Source organism: Aotus nancymaae, unplaced genomic scaffold, assembly GCF_030222135.1.
Source record: "Aotus nancymaae isolate 86718 unplaced genomic scaffold, 86718_ANA_hifiasm-v0.15.2.pri h1tg000007l, whole genome shotgun sequence".
NCBI lineage: Eukaryota > Metazoa > Chordata > Mammalia > Primates > Aotidae > Aotus > Aotus nancymaae.
The window spans coordinates 9,591,909-9,605,892 of record NW_026988418.1 but is presented as its reverse complement, the minus strand read 5'-3'; the positions used below and the strand labels follow the sequence as shown (position 1 = coordinate 9,605,892).

Genomic DNA, 13,984 nt, shown 5'->3' with positions numbered 1-13,984 from the left:
ATAGTTTGTCAGTTGTTACATATTTTGGAATTTTTATGAAGCTGGGTATCTTCAGAGAAGTTTACCTTTTATAATATTTGGGTTGGAAGTGGCCTAGGAAAATGTATTTAATTGTATTTCTCATATACATTCTCTTGAAACATAGGTTATTACTCTGAATATCAAATGATTTATAGAGACGTTAGTCCATGCTGATTCTACTTAATTAATAGTGAATTCTCAGTGCAACAATAACTTAACCTGGGTTCTTTCTAGTACATAACAATAATGGATTTTTTTTAGTGTTTACTTTCTATTTCTTGAATTTCTGCTCTTTTAAATGTTTTTCTGCTTCCTTTCAGTTTGATTTTCTCTTTTCCTAGCTTCTGAAGGTGGAAATTTTGTTCATTGGTTTAAAAACTTTCTTCTTTTCTAAAATAAGCATTTAAAACAATCTATTTCCTTCTAAGCCTGCATATATGCATCTCACAACTTTTGTCATACTCTGTTTTCCTTATTATTCAGTTTTTAATAATTTCTCATTTTCTTTGTGATTTTTTCTTTGGCCCCATGTATTTTTAATTTTTAAATATTTGGGACTTTCAAATATATTATTTATTTCTAATTTAAATTAATTTTGTTAGTGAATATATTAATTAAGTTTACAGTCTTTTGACATTTGTTGACTTAAATTTTATTATTGATATTTTTATGAGACAGAATCTCGCTCTGTCGCCCAGGCTGGAGTGCAGTGGCACCATCTCAGCTCACTGCAACCTCCACCTCCCGGGTTCAAACAGTTTTCCTGCCTCAGCCTCCCGAATAGCTGGGATTACAGGCATGCACCACCATGCCTGGCAAATTTTTCTATTTTAAGTAGAGACAGGGTTTTACCATGTTGGCTAGACTGGTCTCGAACTTCTGACGTCAGGTGATCCACCTGCCTCAGCCTCCCAAAGTGCTGGGATTACAGGCATGAGCCACTGCACCCAGCCAGCTCTTTCTTTATTTTTTTAAAATTTTATTAATTTAGTTTTTTGAGACAGCATCTCATTCCATTGCCCAGGCTGGAGTGTAGTAGCACTATCTTGGCTCACTGTGACCTTTGTCTTCCAGGTTCTTCCAGCAATTCTCTTGCCTCAGCCTCCCAAGTGGCTGGGATTACAGGCGCCTCCCACCACACCTGCTAATTTTTGTATTTTTAGTAGAGACTGGGTTTTGCCATGTTGACCAGGCTGGTCTTGAACTTTTGACCTCAAGTGAGCTACCCCCCTCAGACTCCCAAAGTGCTGGGATTACAGAAGTGAGCCACCGCACCCAGCCAAAAAATATATATGTTTTTTGAGATGGGGTTTCAGTATGTTGTCCAGACTGTGCTTAAACTCCTGGGCTCAAGTGATCCTTCTACCTTAGTCCTCCAAGTAGCTGGGACTACAGGTGTGTGCCACCACACCCTGCTCCAACTCTCACTTTCTAATTCTATGAATTTGTCTACTGTAGGTACATTAAATAAGTGGAATAATATAATGTTTGTCCCTCTGTGTCTAGCTTATTCTTTAAGTGTTCAAGATCTGTTCATGTTGTAGCATATATCAAAATTTTATTCTTTTTATGGCTGAGTAATATTTCATTATGTATATATATATCACATTTTGTTTATCCATTCATCTATTGATTAGGCTTTGTTTCCAGCTTTTGGTTGTGAATAATGCTGCTATGAACATTGGCATACAAATATCTGTTTGAGTTTCTGCTTTCAGTTCCTCTGGATATCTAACTAGTACTTTTGGTAGTTCTATGTGTTTGAGAATCTGCGGAACTGTTTTCAGAGTGACTAACCTGTTTTACATTCCCACTAGCAGTGCACATGGGTTACAGTTTCTCCATATCTTCCCTAGCACTTATTATTATTATTATTATTTTTTTTGAGACGGAGTTTCGCTCTTGTTACCCAGGCTGGAGTGCGATGGCGCGATCTCGGCTCACCGCAACCTCCGCGTCCTGGGTTCACGCAATTGTCCTGCCTCAGCCTCCTGAGTAGCTGGGATTACAGGCACGCACCACCATGCCCAGCTAATTTTTTGTATTTTTAGTAGAGACGGGGTTTCACCATGTTGACCAGGATGGTCTCGATCTCTTGACCTCGGGATCCACCCGCCTCGGCCTCCCAAAGTGCTGGGATTACAGGCTTGAGCCACCGCGCCCGGCAGCACTTATTATTTTTTGTAGTTTTTAAAAATAGTCATCCAAGTAATTGTGCAGTGGCATGATCATAGCTCACTGTAACCTTGAACCCATGGTATTTCATTGGTGGTAGTTTATTATTGTTGAGTTTTAGTTTTTTTTTTTTTTTATTGTACTTTGAGTTCTGGGGTGCATGTGCAGAACATGCAGGTTTATTACATAGGTATACATGTGCCATGGTGGTTGGCTGCATCCATCACCCTATCATCTACCTTAGGTATTTCTCCTAATGCTGTCCCTCCCCTAGCCCCCCACCCCTTGACAGTCCCCAGTGTGTGATGGTCCCCTCCCTGTGTCCATGTGTACTCATTGTTCAACTCCCACTTATGAGTGAGAACATATGGTGTTTGGTTTTCTGTTCTTGCATTAGTTTGCTGAGAATTATGGTTTCCAGCTTCATCCATGTCCCGGCAAAGGACATGAACTCGTCCTAACCAACATGGAGAAACCCCATCTCTACTAAAAATACAAAATTAGCCGGGTATAGTGGTGCATGCCTGTAATCTCAGCTACTCAAGAGGCAGGAGAATCACTTGAACTCGAAAAAAAATAAAATAAAACTGATTTTGTGTGTACCTGCAACTTTGCTGATGTCTCTCTCTCTCTCTCTCTCTCTCTCTTTTGAGACAGAGTCTTGTCGCCTGCCCACGCTGGAGTACAGTAGCACAATCTTGGCTCACTGCAACCTCTGCCTTGTGGGTTCAAGTGATTCTTTGTCTCAGCCTCTGGAGTGGCTGGAATTAACAGATGTCCATTACCATGACTGGCTAATTTTTGTATTTTTGGTAGAGATGGGGTTTCACCATGTTGGCCAGGCTGGGTCTCAAACTCTTGACCTCAAGTGATCCATCCACCTCAGCCTCCCAAAGTGCTGGGATTCCAGGTGTGAGCCACCGCACCTGTCCAAAATCATGTCTTTTGAGATAGTTTTATTTCTTCCTTTCCAATTTGGTGGTTTTGTTTATTTTTATTGCTTAATTATTCTGACTGGAACTTTCAGTACTGTGCTTAATGAAAGTGGTGAGAGTGAACATCTTTGTCTTATTCCTGATCTTAAATAGAAAACTTTCAGTCTTTCATGATTATGATTTTTAGCCTTGAGTTTTTCATATATGACTATATTAGTTTCCTAGATCTGCTGTAACCAAATACCAGAAATTGGGCACCAAAAATTTTATTATTGCTCTATTCAGGGGACTAGAAGTTCAAAATCAAGGTGTTGGAAGGGCCAGACCATGCCTTTTCTGAATGGTCTGGGGAGGATCCTTCCTTGCTTCTTCCTAGTTTCTGGTGGTTGGTTGCTGACAGTCCTTGTTTTGTAGCTATGTTGCTCCAATCTCTGTCCCCATTGTTAATGGCATACTCTCTCTGTATATCTGTTTTCTCTTATGAAGAGCCAGTCACTGATTAAGGTCTATCCTCACCAGTATTACCTCATCTTAATTTACTAATATCTGCGAAGACCATGTTTTTTAATAAGATCACATTCTGAGGCTGGGCATGGTGGCTCATGCCTCTAATTCCAGCACTTTGGGAGGTTGAGGTGGGTGGATCACTTAAAGTCAGGAGTTCGAGATCAGCCTGGCCAACATGGTGAAACGCTGTTTCTACTAAAAATACAAAAATTAGCTGGGTGTGGTGGTGCATGCCTGTAATCCCAGCTACTTGGGAGGCTTAGGCAGGAGAATCACTTGAATCTGGGAGGCGGAGATTGCAGTGAGCTGAGATCATGCCACTGTACTTCAGCATGGGTGACACAGAGAGACTCCGTCTCAAAAAAAAAAAAATCATATTCTGAGGTCCCAGAGATTAGGACTTGAACATAACTTTTTGGGGGACACAACTTAGTCTTTAGCATCTTTATCATATTGAAGAGTTCTTTTTTATTTCTACCTTATTGGATGTTGATTTTACCATGAAAGAGTGTTGAATTTTGTCAGATGTTTTTCTATATCATTTAAGATGATCATGTGTTTTTTTTCCTTCATTCTTTTAATGTGGTATATTATGTTGACTGATTTTTGCTCTTTGAACCACTCCTCTTGCATTCTTGGGATAAATTCCAGGTGCTTGTCATGTATAGTCTTCTTAATATTCTGTTGAATTCAGTTTGCTAGTAGCTTGTTGAGGATTTTTGTATCATAAAGGATAATGGTCTGTAGTTTTCTTGTAGTGTCTTGGTCTGACTTTCTATCAGAGTGATAATGGCCTCATAGAATGTGTTAAGAAGTATTCCCTCCTCTTCTACTTTTTGGAAGAGTTTGAGAAGTATTGGTATTAATTCTTCTTTAAATATTTGATAGATTCACGAGTGAAGCCATGGGCTTTTCTTTGTCGGGAGATTTTTGATTACTGATTACATCTCCTTACCTGCGATAAGGTAGGAATTCAATAAGGTAGAAATAACATTCAATAAGGTAGAAATAAAAAGGTTTATGCAAATGTTCTATTACTTCTTGACTCAGTTTTGTAGTTTGTATACTTCTAGGAACTTGTCCATTTAATCTAGGTTATCCAGTTTATTGGCATTCAGTTATTTATTCATTTATTTATTGTTATCTTTTGAGACAGGATCTTGCTCTGTCACCCAGGCTGGAGTGCAGTGGCATGATCACAGCTCACTGCAACCTCAACCACCAGGGCTTGAAGTGATCCTCACACCTTAGCCTGTCGACTAGCTAGGGCCCACAGGTGCATGCCACCATGCCTGGCTTTTTTTTTAATTTGTAGAGATGAGGTCTCACTATGTTGCCCAGGCTGGTCTCTCATTCCTGGGTTCAAGGAATTCTCCCACCTCAGTCTCCCAAAGTGCTGGGATTACAGGCATGAGCCACCGTGCCTGGCCAGCATATAGTTAGTTATTTATAACATTCTTTCATAATTCTTTTTATTTTTGTAAAGTCAGTAGTAATGTCCCCTCTTTCATTTCTGATTTCAGTAATTTGTGTTTTCTCTTTTTTACTTAGTCAGTCTATCTAAAGGTTTGCTAAGTTTGTTGATCTTTTCAAACAACCAATTTTCGGTTTTGTTGATTTTTCTTTTTTTTTTTTTTCCTTTTGAGACAAGGTTTCACTCTCGTTGCTCAGGTTGGAGTGCAATGGCATGATCTTAGCTCACTGAAACCTCCACCTCCTGGGTTCAAGCAATTCTCCTGCCTAAGCCTCCCGAGTAGCTGGGATTACAGGTGCCTGACACCACACTTGGCAAATTTTTTGTATTTTTAGTAGAGATGGGTTTTCACCATGTTGGCCAGGCTGGTCTTGAAATCCTGACCTCAGGTGATCCACCCTCTCCAGCCTCCCAAAGTGCTGAGATTATAGGCGTGAGCCACTGCGCCCGGCCAATTTTTTTTGTTTTTCTAATTCTCTACTTCATTTATCTCTCCTCTAATCTTTATTATTTCTTTCCTTGTGCTAGGTTTGGGTTTTTTTCTTTCTTTCTTTCTTTTTTGAGATAGAATCTCACTCTGCCACCCAGGCTGGAGTGCAGTGGCGTGATCTCAGCTCACTGCAACCTCCGCCTCCCCGGTTCAGATGATTCTCCTGCCTCAGCCTCCTGAGTAGCTGGGATTACAAGCATGTGCCACCACGCCCAGCTAATTTTTGTATTTTTAGTAGAGACGAGGTTTCACATGTTGACCAGGCTGGTCTCGAACTCCTGACCTCAGGTGATTTACCTGCCTTGGCCTCCCAAAGTGCTGGAATTACAGGCGTGAGCCACCATGCCTGGCCTAGCTTTGAGTTTATTTTGCCACTCACTTTTTTTCTGGTTCCTTAAGATATACAGTTAGGTTATTGATTTGAGAGCTTTTTTCTTTTCCTTTTTTTTTTTTTTTAAATGGAGTCGTGCTGTGTTGCTCAGGCTGGAGTGCAGTTGCGAAATCTTGGCTCACTGCAACCTCTACTTCCTGGGTTCAAGCAATTCTCCTACCTCAGCCTCCTGAGTAGCTGGGACTGCAGGCATGCACCCACCATGCCTGGTTAGTTTTTGCATTTTTTGGTAGAGATGGGGTTTCACCATGTTGGCCAGGTTGGTCTCAAACTCCTGACTTCATGTGTTCCAACCACCTCGGCCTCCCAAAGTGCTGGGATTACAGATGTGAATCATCATGTCTAGCCTTTCTTTTTCAAGTTAGATGTTTACAGGTATACATTTCACTTGAGCATTGCTTTTGCTGCATCCTATATGTTTTGGTAGGCTGTGTTTATTTATCTTGTTTTCAACTTTTTGGTCATTCATCATGAACAGGTGGAATTTATCCCAGAGATGCAAGGATGGTTCAACATATGTGAATCAATTAATGTGATATATCATATCAATAGAATGAAGGAGAAAAACCATAAGATCATTTCAACTGATGCTCAAAACGTGTTTGATAAAATTCAACATCCCTTCATGATAAAAACCATCACAAAACTGGGTATAGAGGAAACGTACCTCAGCATAATAAAAGCCATATACAACAGACCCATAGCTAGTATCACATTGAATGGGGAAAAACTGAAAGGTTTTATTTTACAGTCAGGAACACGACAAGGACGTCCACTTTCACCACTGTTATTCAACATAGGACTGGAAGTCCTAGGTAGAGTAATCAGACAAGAGAAAGAAATAAAGAGCCTCCAAATTGGAAAGGAAGAAGTGAAATTATCCTTGTTTGCAGATGATATGATTTTGTATTTGTCAAAAGCCAGAAACTCCACCCAAAAACTTAGAACTGATAAATTCAGTAAAGTTGCAAGATATAAAATCAACATACAAACATCAGTAGCATTTCTATATGCCAACAGCAAACAACATGAAAAAGAAACCAAGAAAGTAATCCCATTTACAGTAGTGACAAATAAAATAGCTGGGAATTAAACCAAAGAGGTGAAAGATATCTATAATGAAAACTATAAAACATTTATGCAAGAAATTGAAGAAGACATCAAAAAAATGGAAAGATATATATACATATATTTTTTGAGACAGAGTTTTCCTCTTGTTGCCCAGGCTGGCGTGCAGTCTCAGCTCACTGCAACCTCCGCCTCCTGGGTTCAAGGGATTCTCCTGCCTCAGCCTCCTGAATAGCTGGCATTACAGACATGCACCACCATGCCTGGCTAATTTTGTATTTTTTTAGTAGAGGTGGGGTTTCTCCATGTTGGTCAGGCTGGTCTTGATCTCCCTACCTCAGGTGATCTGCCCTCCTTAGGCACCTCAAAGTACTGGGATTACATGAGTGAACCACTGCACCCAGCCTAGCTATTTTGTATTCATGGATAGAAGAATAAAGATTGTTAAAATGTCCATACTACCTCCCCAAAGCAATCTACAGATTTAATGCTATCTCTATCAAAATACCAACGACAGTCTTCACAGAAATAGAAAAAAAAAATCCTAAAATTTATATGGAACCATGAAGACCCAGAACAGGCAAAACCATCCCAAGCAAAAAGAACAAAACTGGAGATCGATCCAAGATGGCCGCTTAGGAGGAACTCGGGAATGCAGCTCTGAGAGAAAGCACAGAGGGTGAGTGGACGCCGTATTTCCAGACTGATTTTTACTGCCCACAGACCAGGAGATTCACACGCAGAGGAGCCACACGGGTCGCCAGCGCCGCTGGTTTGAACGGCGCAGCCGCTGGGCTGGCACCCTGAGGCAGCGGCTCACTGTACAGAGTGAGAGAGTCTGAGTCCCCTATAAGCCAGCAAGGGGAGCTGAAACGGGGAGCCAGGCCAAGCGCCACGAATCTCAGAGCCGCGGCTTTAGCCAACGCAGCGGCTCCGGAGGCAGATCAGATGAGACGGTGTCCCCTCTTACCCAGCAAGAAGACCTGAAACAGGGAGTGAAGACAGGAGATTCCCGAGCAAAAAAAAAAAAAGAAAAAGCGCCACTGCAAACACAACTGAAACCGGGATGGTCCAGCTCTGTGGAGGAGGGGCGTTCTCCATAGGCACCCTGCTGTTCCCAGGGCAATCTACCAAGGCAACCCGCCACTACAGAGACTCCGTCACTACAGGGGCGGGCCAACATAGCGGAAGCAGTTCTAACTACACCCAGAAGTTCACATGGAAGCTGGGTGGAGCCCACAGCAGCTTAGCGAAGCCTCTGCAGCCTGAGTGTGACTAGGCTGCCACCTTGTGGGCAGGGAAAACAGCAACCGCACAGGGGAACATCATAAAACCGTAACTCCCTGGGACAGAACACCTGGGGGGAAGAGCAGGGGGGTTATGAGTTCTGCCACAGCAGACTTAAAATTACCAAAATCAGAAAGACAACAACTACAAAGTCAACAGGTGGATAAATCCACAAAGATGGGAAGAAACCAACGCAAAAGGATGAAAACACCCAAAACCAGAACACTTCTCCTCCTACAAGGGATCACAACTCCTCACCAGCAAGGGAACAAGACTGGATGGAGAATGAGTGTGATGAAATGACAGAATCAGCTTTCAGAAAGTGGATAATAAGAAACTTCCGTGAGCTAAAAGAACATGTTCTAACCCAATGCAAAGAAACTAAGAACCTTGAAAAAAGACTTGACGAAATGCTAACGAGAATGGACAACTTAGAGAGGAATATGAGCGAATTGATGGAGCTGAAAAACACAACACGAGAACTTCGTGAAGCATGCACAAGTTTCAACAGCCGAATTGACCAAGCAGAAGAAAGGATATCAGAGGTCGAAGATCAACTCAATGAAATAAAACGAGAAGGCAAGATTAGAGAAAACAGGGTAAAAAGGAATGAACAAAGTCAACAAGAAATATGGGACTATGTGAAAAGACCTAATCTACGTTTGATAGGTGTACCTGAATGTGACGAAGAGAATGAATCCAAGCTGGAAAATACTCTTCAGGATATTATCCAGGAAAACTTCCCCAACCTAACAAGGCAGGCCAAGATTCAAGTCCAGGAAATACAGAGAACACCACAAAGATATTCCTCTAGAAGAGCAACCCCAAGACACATAATCATCAGATTCACCAGGGTTGAAATGAAGGAGAAAATACTAAGGGCAGCCAGAGAGAAAGGTCGGGTTACCCACAAAGGGAAGCCCATCAGACTCACTGCAGATCTTTCAGCAGAAACCCTACAGGCCAGAAGAGAGTGGGGGCCGATATTCAACATCCTTAAAGAAAAGAACTTTCAACCCAGAATTTCGTATCCAGCCAAACTAAGATTCATAAGTGAAGGAAAAATAAAATCCTTTGTGAACAAGCAAGAACTCAGAGAGTTCATCACCACCAGACCAGCTCTACAAGAGCTCCTGAAGGAGGCACTACACATAGAAAAGAACAACCAGTACCAGCTACTCCAAAAACACACGAAAAGGTAAAGAGCATCAACACAATGAAGAATCTGCATCAACCAAAGGGCAAAACAGCCACCTAGCACCAAAATGACAGGATCGAATTCACACATAACAATATTAACCCTAAATGTAAACGGACTAAATGCCCCAATCAAAAGACACAGACTGGCAAATTGGATAAAAAGCCAAAACCCATCAGTGTGCTGTATCCAGGAAACCCATCTCGCATGCAAGGATACACAAAGGCTCAAAATAAAGGGATGGAGGAAGATTTAACAAGCAAATGGAGAGCAAAAAAAAGCAGGAGTTGCAATTCTCATCTCTGATAAAATAGACTTTAAAGCAACAAAGATCAAAAGAGACAAAGAAGGACATTACATAATGGTAAAAGGATCAATGCAGCAAGAAGAGCTAACGATCCTAAATATATATGCACCTAATACAGGAGCACCCAGATACATAAGGCAAGTTCTTAAAGACTTACAAAGAGACTTAGATTCCCACACAATAATAGTGGGAGACTTCAACACACCATTGTCAATATTAGACAGATCAACGAGACAGAAAATTAACAAGGATATCCAGGACTTGAACTCAGACCTGGAACAAGCAAACCTAATAGACATTTACAGAGCTCTCCACCCTAAATCCACAGAATATACATTCTTCTCAGCACCACATCACACCTACTCTAAAATTGACCACATAATTGGAAGTAAATCACTCCTCAGCAAATGCAAAAGAACGGAAACCATAACAAACAGTCTCTCAGACCACAGTGCAATCAAGTTAGAACTCAGAATTCAGAAACCAACCCAGAACTGCACAGCCTCATGGAAAATGAACAACTTTCTCCTGAATGTTGACTGGATAAACAATGAAATGAAGGCAGAAATAAAGACATTCTTAGAAACCAACGAGAATGAAGACACCACATACCAGAATCTCTGGGACACATTTAAAGCAGTCTCTAGAGGAAAATATATAGCAATAAGTGCCCACATGAGAAGAAAGGAGAGATCTAAAATTGACACCCTATCGTCAAAATTGAAAGAGCTAGAGGAGCAAGATCAAAAAAACTCAAAACCTAGCAGAAGACAAGAAATAACTAAGATGAAAGCAGAATTGAAGGAGATAGAGACACGAAAAACCCTTCAAATAATCAATAAATCCAGGAGCTGGTTTTTTGAAAAGATCAACAAAATAGACAGACCACTAGCCAGACTAATAAAAAAGAAAAGAGAGAATAACCAAATAGATGCAATAAAAAATGACAAAGGGGATATCACCACAGATGCCACAGAAATTCAAGCCAGCATCAGAGAGTATTACAAACAACTCTATGCACATAAACTAGAAAACCTGGAGGAAATGGATAAATTCCTGGACAGCTGCCTCCTCCCAAGCCTAAACCAGGAAGAAGTCGAAACCCTGAATAGACCAATAACAAGGTCTGAAGTCGAGGCAGTGATTAAGAGCCTACCACCCAAAAAAAGCCCAGGTCCAGATGGGTTCACAGCAGAATTCTACCAGACATACAAAGAGGAACTGGTACCATTCCTACTGAAACTATTCCAAATAATCCAAAAAGAGGGAATCCTTCCCAAATCATTTTATGAGACCAACATCATCCTAATACCAAAACCTGGCAGAGACTCAACAAGAAAAGAAATCTACAGGCCAATATCCATGATGAACATAGATGCAAAAATCTTCAATAAAATACTGGCAAGCCGATTACAACAGCACATCAAAAAGCTTATCCACCATGATCAAGTAGGATTCATCCTGGGGATGCAAGGCTGGTTCAATATACGCAAGTCTATAAATGTAATTCACCACATAAACAGAACCAAAGACAAAAACCACATGATTATCTCAATCGATGCAGAGAAGGCCTTCGACAAAATTCAACAGCCCTTTATGCTAAAAACCCTCAATAAACTAGGTATCGACGGAACGTATCTCAAAATAATAAAAGCTACTTACGACAAACCGACAGCCAATATCATACTGAATGGGCAAAAACTGGAAGCATTCCCTTTGAAATCTGGCACTAGACAAGGATGCCCTCTCTCACCACTCCTATTCAGTATAGTACTGGAAGTTCTAGCCAGAGCAATCAGGCAAGAAAAAGAAATAAAGGGTATTCAATTAGGAAAGGAGGAAGTCAAATTGTCTCTATTTGCAGATGACATGATTGTATATCTAGAAGACCCCATCATCTCAGCCCAAAATCTCCTGAAACTGATAAGCAACTTCAGCAAAGTCTCAGGATACAAAATCAATGTGCAAAAATCACAAGCATTCCTATACACCAATAACAGACTTAAAGAGAGCCAAATCAAGAACGAACTGCCATTCACAATTGCTACAAAGAGAATAAAATACCTAGGAATACAACTAACAAGGAATGTAAAGGACCTCTTCAAGGAGAACTACAAACCACTGCTCAGCAAAATAAGAGAGGACACAAACAGATGGAGAAACATTCCATGTTCATGGTTAGGAAGAATTAATATCGTGAAAATGGCCATACTGCCCAAAGTAATATACAGATTCAGTGCTATCCCCATCAAGCTACCAATGACCTTCTTCACAGAACTGGAAAAAACCACCTTAAACTTCATATGGAACCAAAAGAGAGCCCGCATAGCCAAGTCAATTCTAAGCAAAAAGAACAAAGCGGGAGGCATCACACTACCAGACATCAAACTCTACTACAAGGCTACAGTAATCAAAACAGCATGGTACTGGTACCAAAACAGAGATATAGACCAATGGAACAGAACAGAGGCGTCGGAGGCAACACAACATATCTACAACCACCCGATCTTTGACAAACCTGATAAAAACAAGCAATGGGGAAAGGATTCCCTGTTTAATAAGTGGTGTTGGGAAAACTGGCTAGCCATATGCAGAAAGCAGAAACTGGACCCCTTCCTGACACCTTACACTAAAATTGACTCCAGATGGATTAAAGACTTAAACATAAGACCTAACACCATAAAATCACTAGAAGGAAACCTAGGCAAAACCATTCAGGACATAGGCGTAGGCAAGGACTTCATGACCAAAACACCAAAAGCATTGGCAACAAAAGCCAAAATAGACAAATGGGACCTAATCAAACTCCACAGCTTCTGCACAGCAAAAGAAACAGTCAATAGAGTGAATCGGCAACCAACAGAATGGGAAAAAATTTTTGCAGCCTACCCATCTGACAAAGGGCTGATATCCAGAATTTACAACGAGCTAAAAAAGATTTACAAGAAAAAAACAAACAAGCCCATTCAAAAGTGGGCGAAGGACATGAACAGATACTTTACAAAAGAAGACATACATGAGGCCAACAAGCATATGAAAAAATGCTCATCATCACTGGCCATTAGAGAAATGCAAATCAAAACTACATTGAGATACCATCTCACACCAGTTAGAATGGCGATCATTAAAAAATCTGGAGACAACAGATGCTGGAGAGGATGTGGAGAAATAGGAACACTTTTACACTGTTGGTGGGAGTGTAAATTAGTTCAACCATTGTGGAAAACAGTGTGGCGATTCCTCAAGGACCTAGAAATAGAAATTCCATTTGACCCAGCAATCCCATTACTGGGCATATATCCAAAGGATTATAAATCGTTCTACTATAAGGACACATGCACACGAATGTTCATAGCAGCACAGTTTACAATAGCAAAGACCTGGAACCAACCCAAATGCCCATCGATGATAGACTGGACAGGAAAAATGTGGCACATATACACCATGGAATATTATGCAGCCATTAAAAACGAGGAGTTCGCGTCCTTTGTAGGGACATGGATGAACCTGGAAACCATCATTCTCAGCAAACTGACACAAGAACACAAAATCAAACACCACATGTTCTCACTCATGGGCAGGTGTTGAACAAGGAGAACACATGGACACAGGGAGGGGAGCACTATACACGGGGATCTGTTGTGGGGGAGTGGGGGGGACAGTGGGGGGGTGGGGAGTTGGGGAGGGATAGCATGGGGAGAAATGCCAGATATGGGTGAAGGGGAGGAAGGCAGCAAATCACACTGCCACGTATGCACCTATGCAACAACCTTGCATGTTTTTCACATGTACCCCAAAACCTAAAATGCAATTAAAAAAAAAAAAATGAACAAAACTGGAGGAATCACATTATCTGACATTAAATTATACTACAGAGCCTTAGTAAGCAAAACAGCATGATACTGGCATAAAAACAGATACATAGATCAGTGGAACAGGATAGAGAACCCAGAGATAAATCCATACACCTACAGTGAAATCATTTTTGACAAAAGGTGCCAAGAACATATATTGGGGAAAGGAGAGTCTCTTCAATAATTGGTGCCAGGAAAACTAGTTTCATTCATATGCAAAAGAATGAAACTAGACTCCCATCTCTCACCATATTAAAAAAAAAATCAAATCAAAGTG

The 13,984-nt window shown here is 41.0% G+C and overlaps 1 protein-coding gene across 5 annotated transcripts in view; it reads left to right on the top strand.

Annotated features, from left to right (window-relative positions):
* PIK3R3 (phosphoinositide-3-kinase regulatory subunit 3) overlaps window positions 1–13,984 on the top strand; it is a 107,344-nt gene that overhangs the window by 67,989 nt on the left and 25,371 nt on the right. The gene's annotated exons all lie outside the window — the stretch shown is intronic.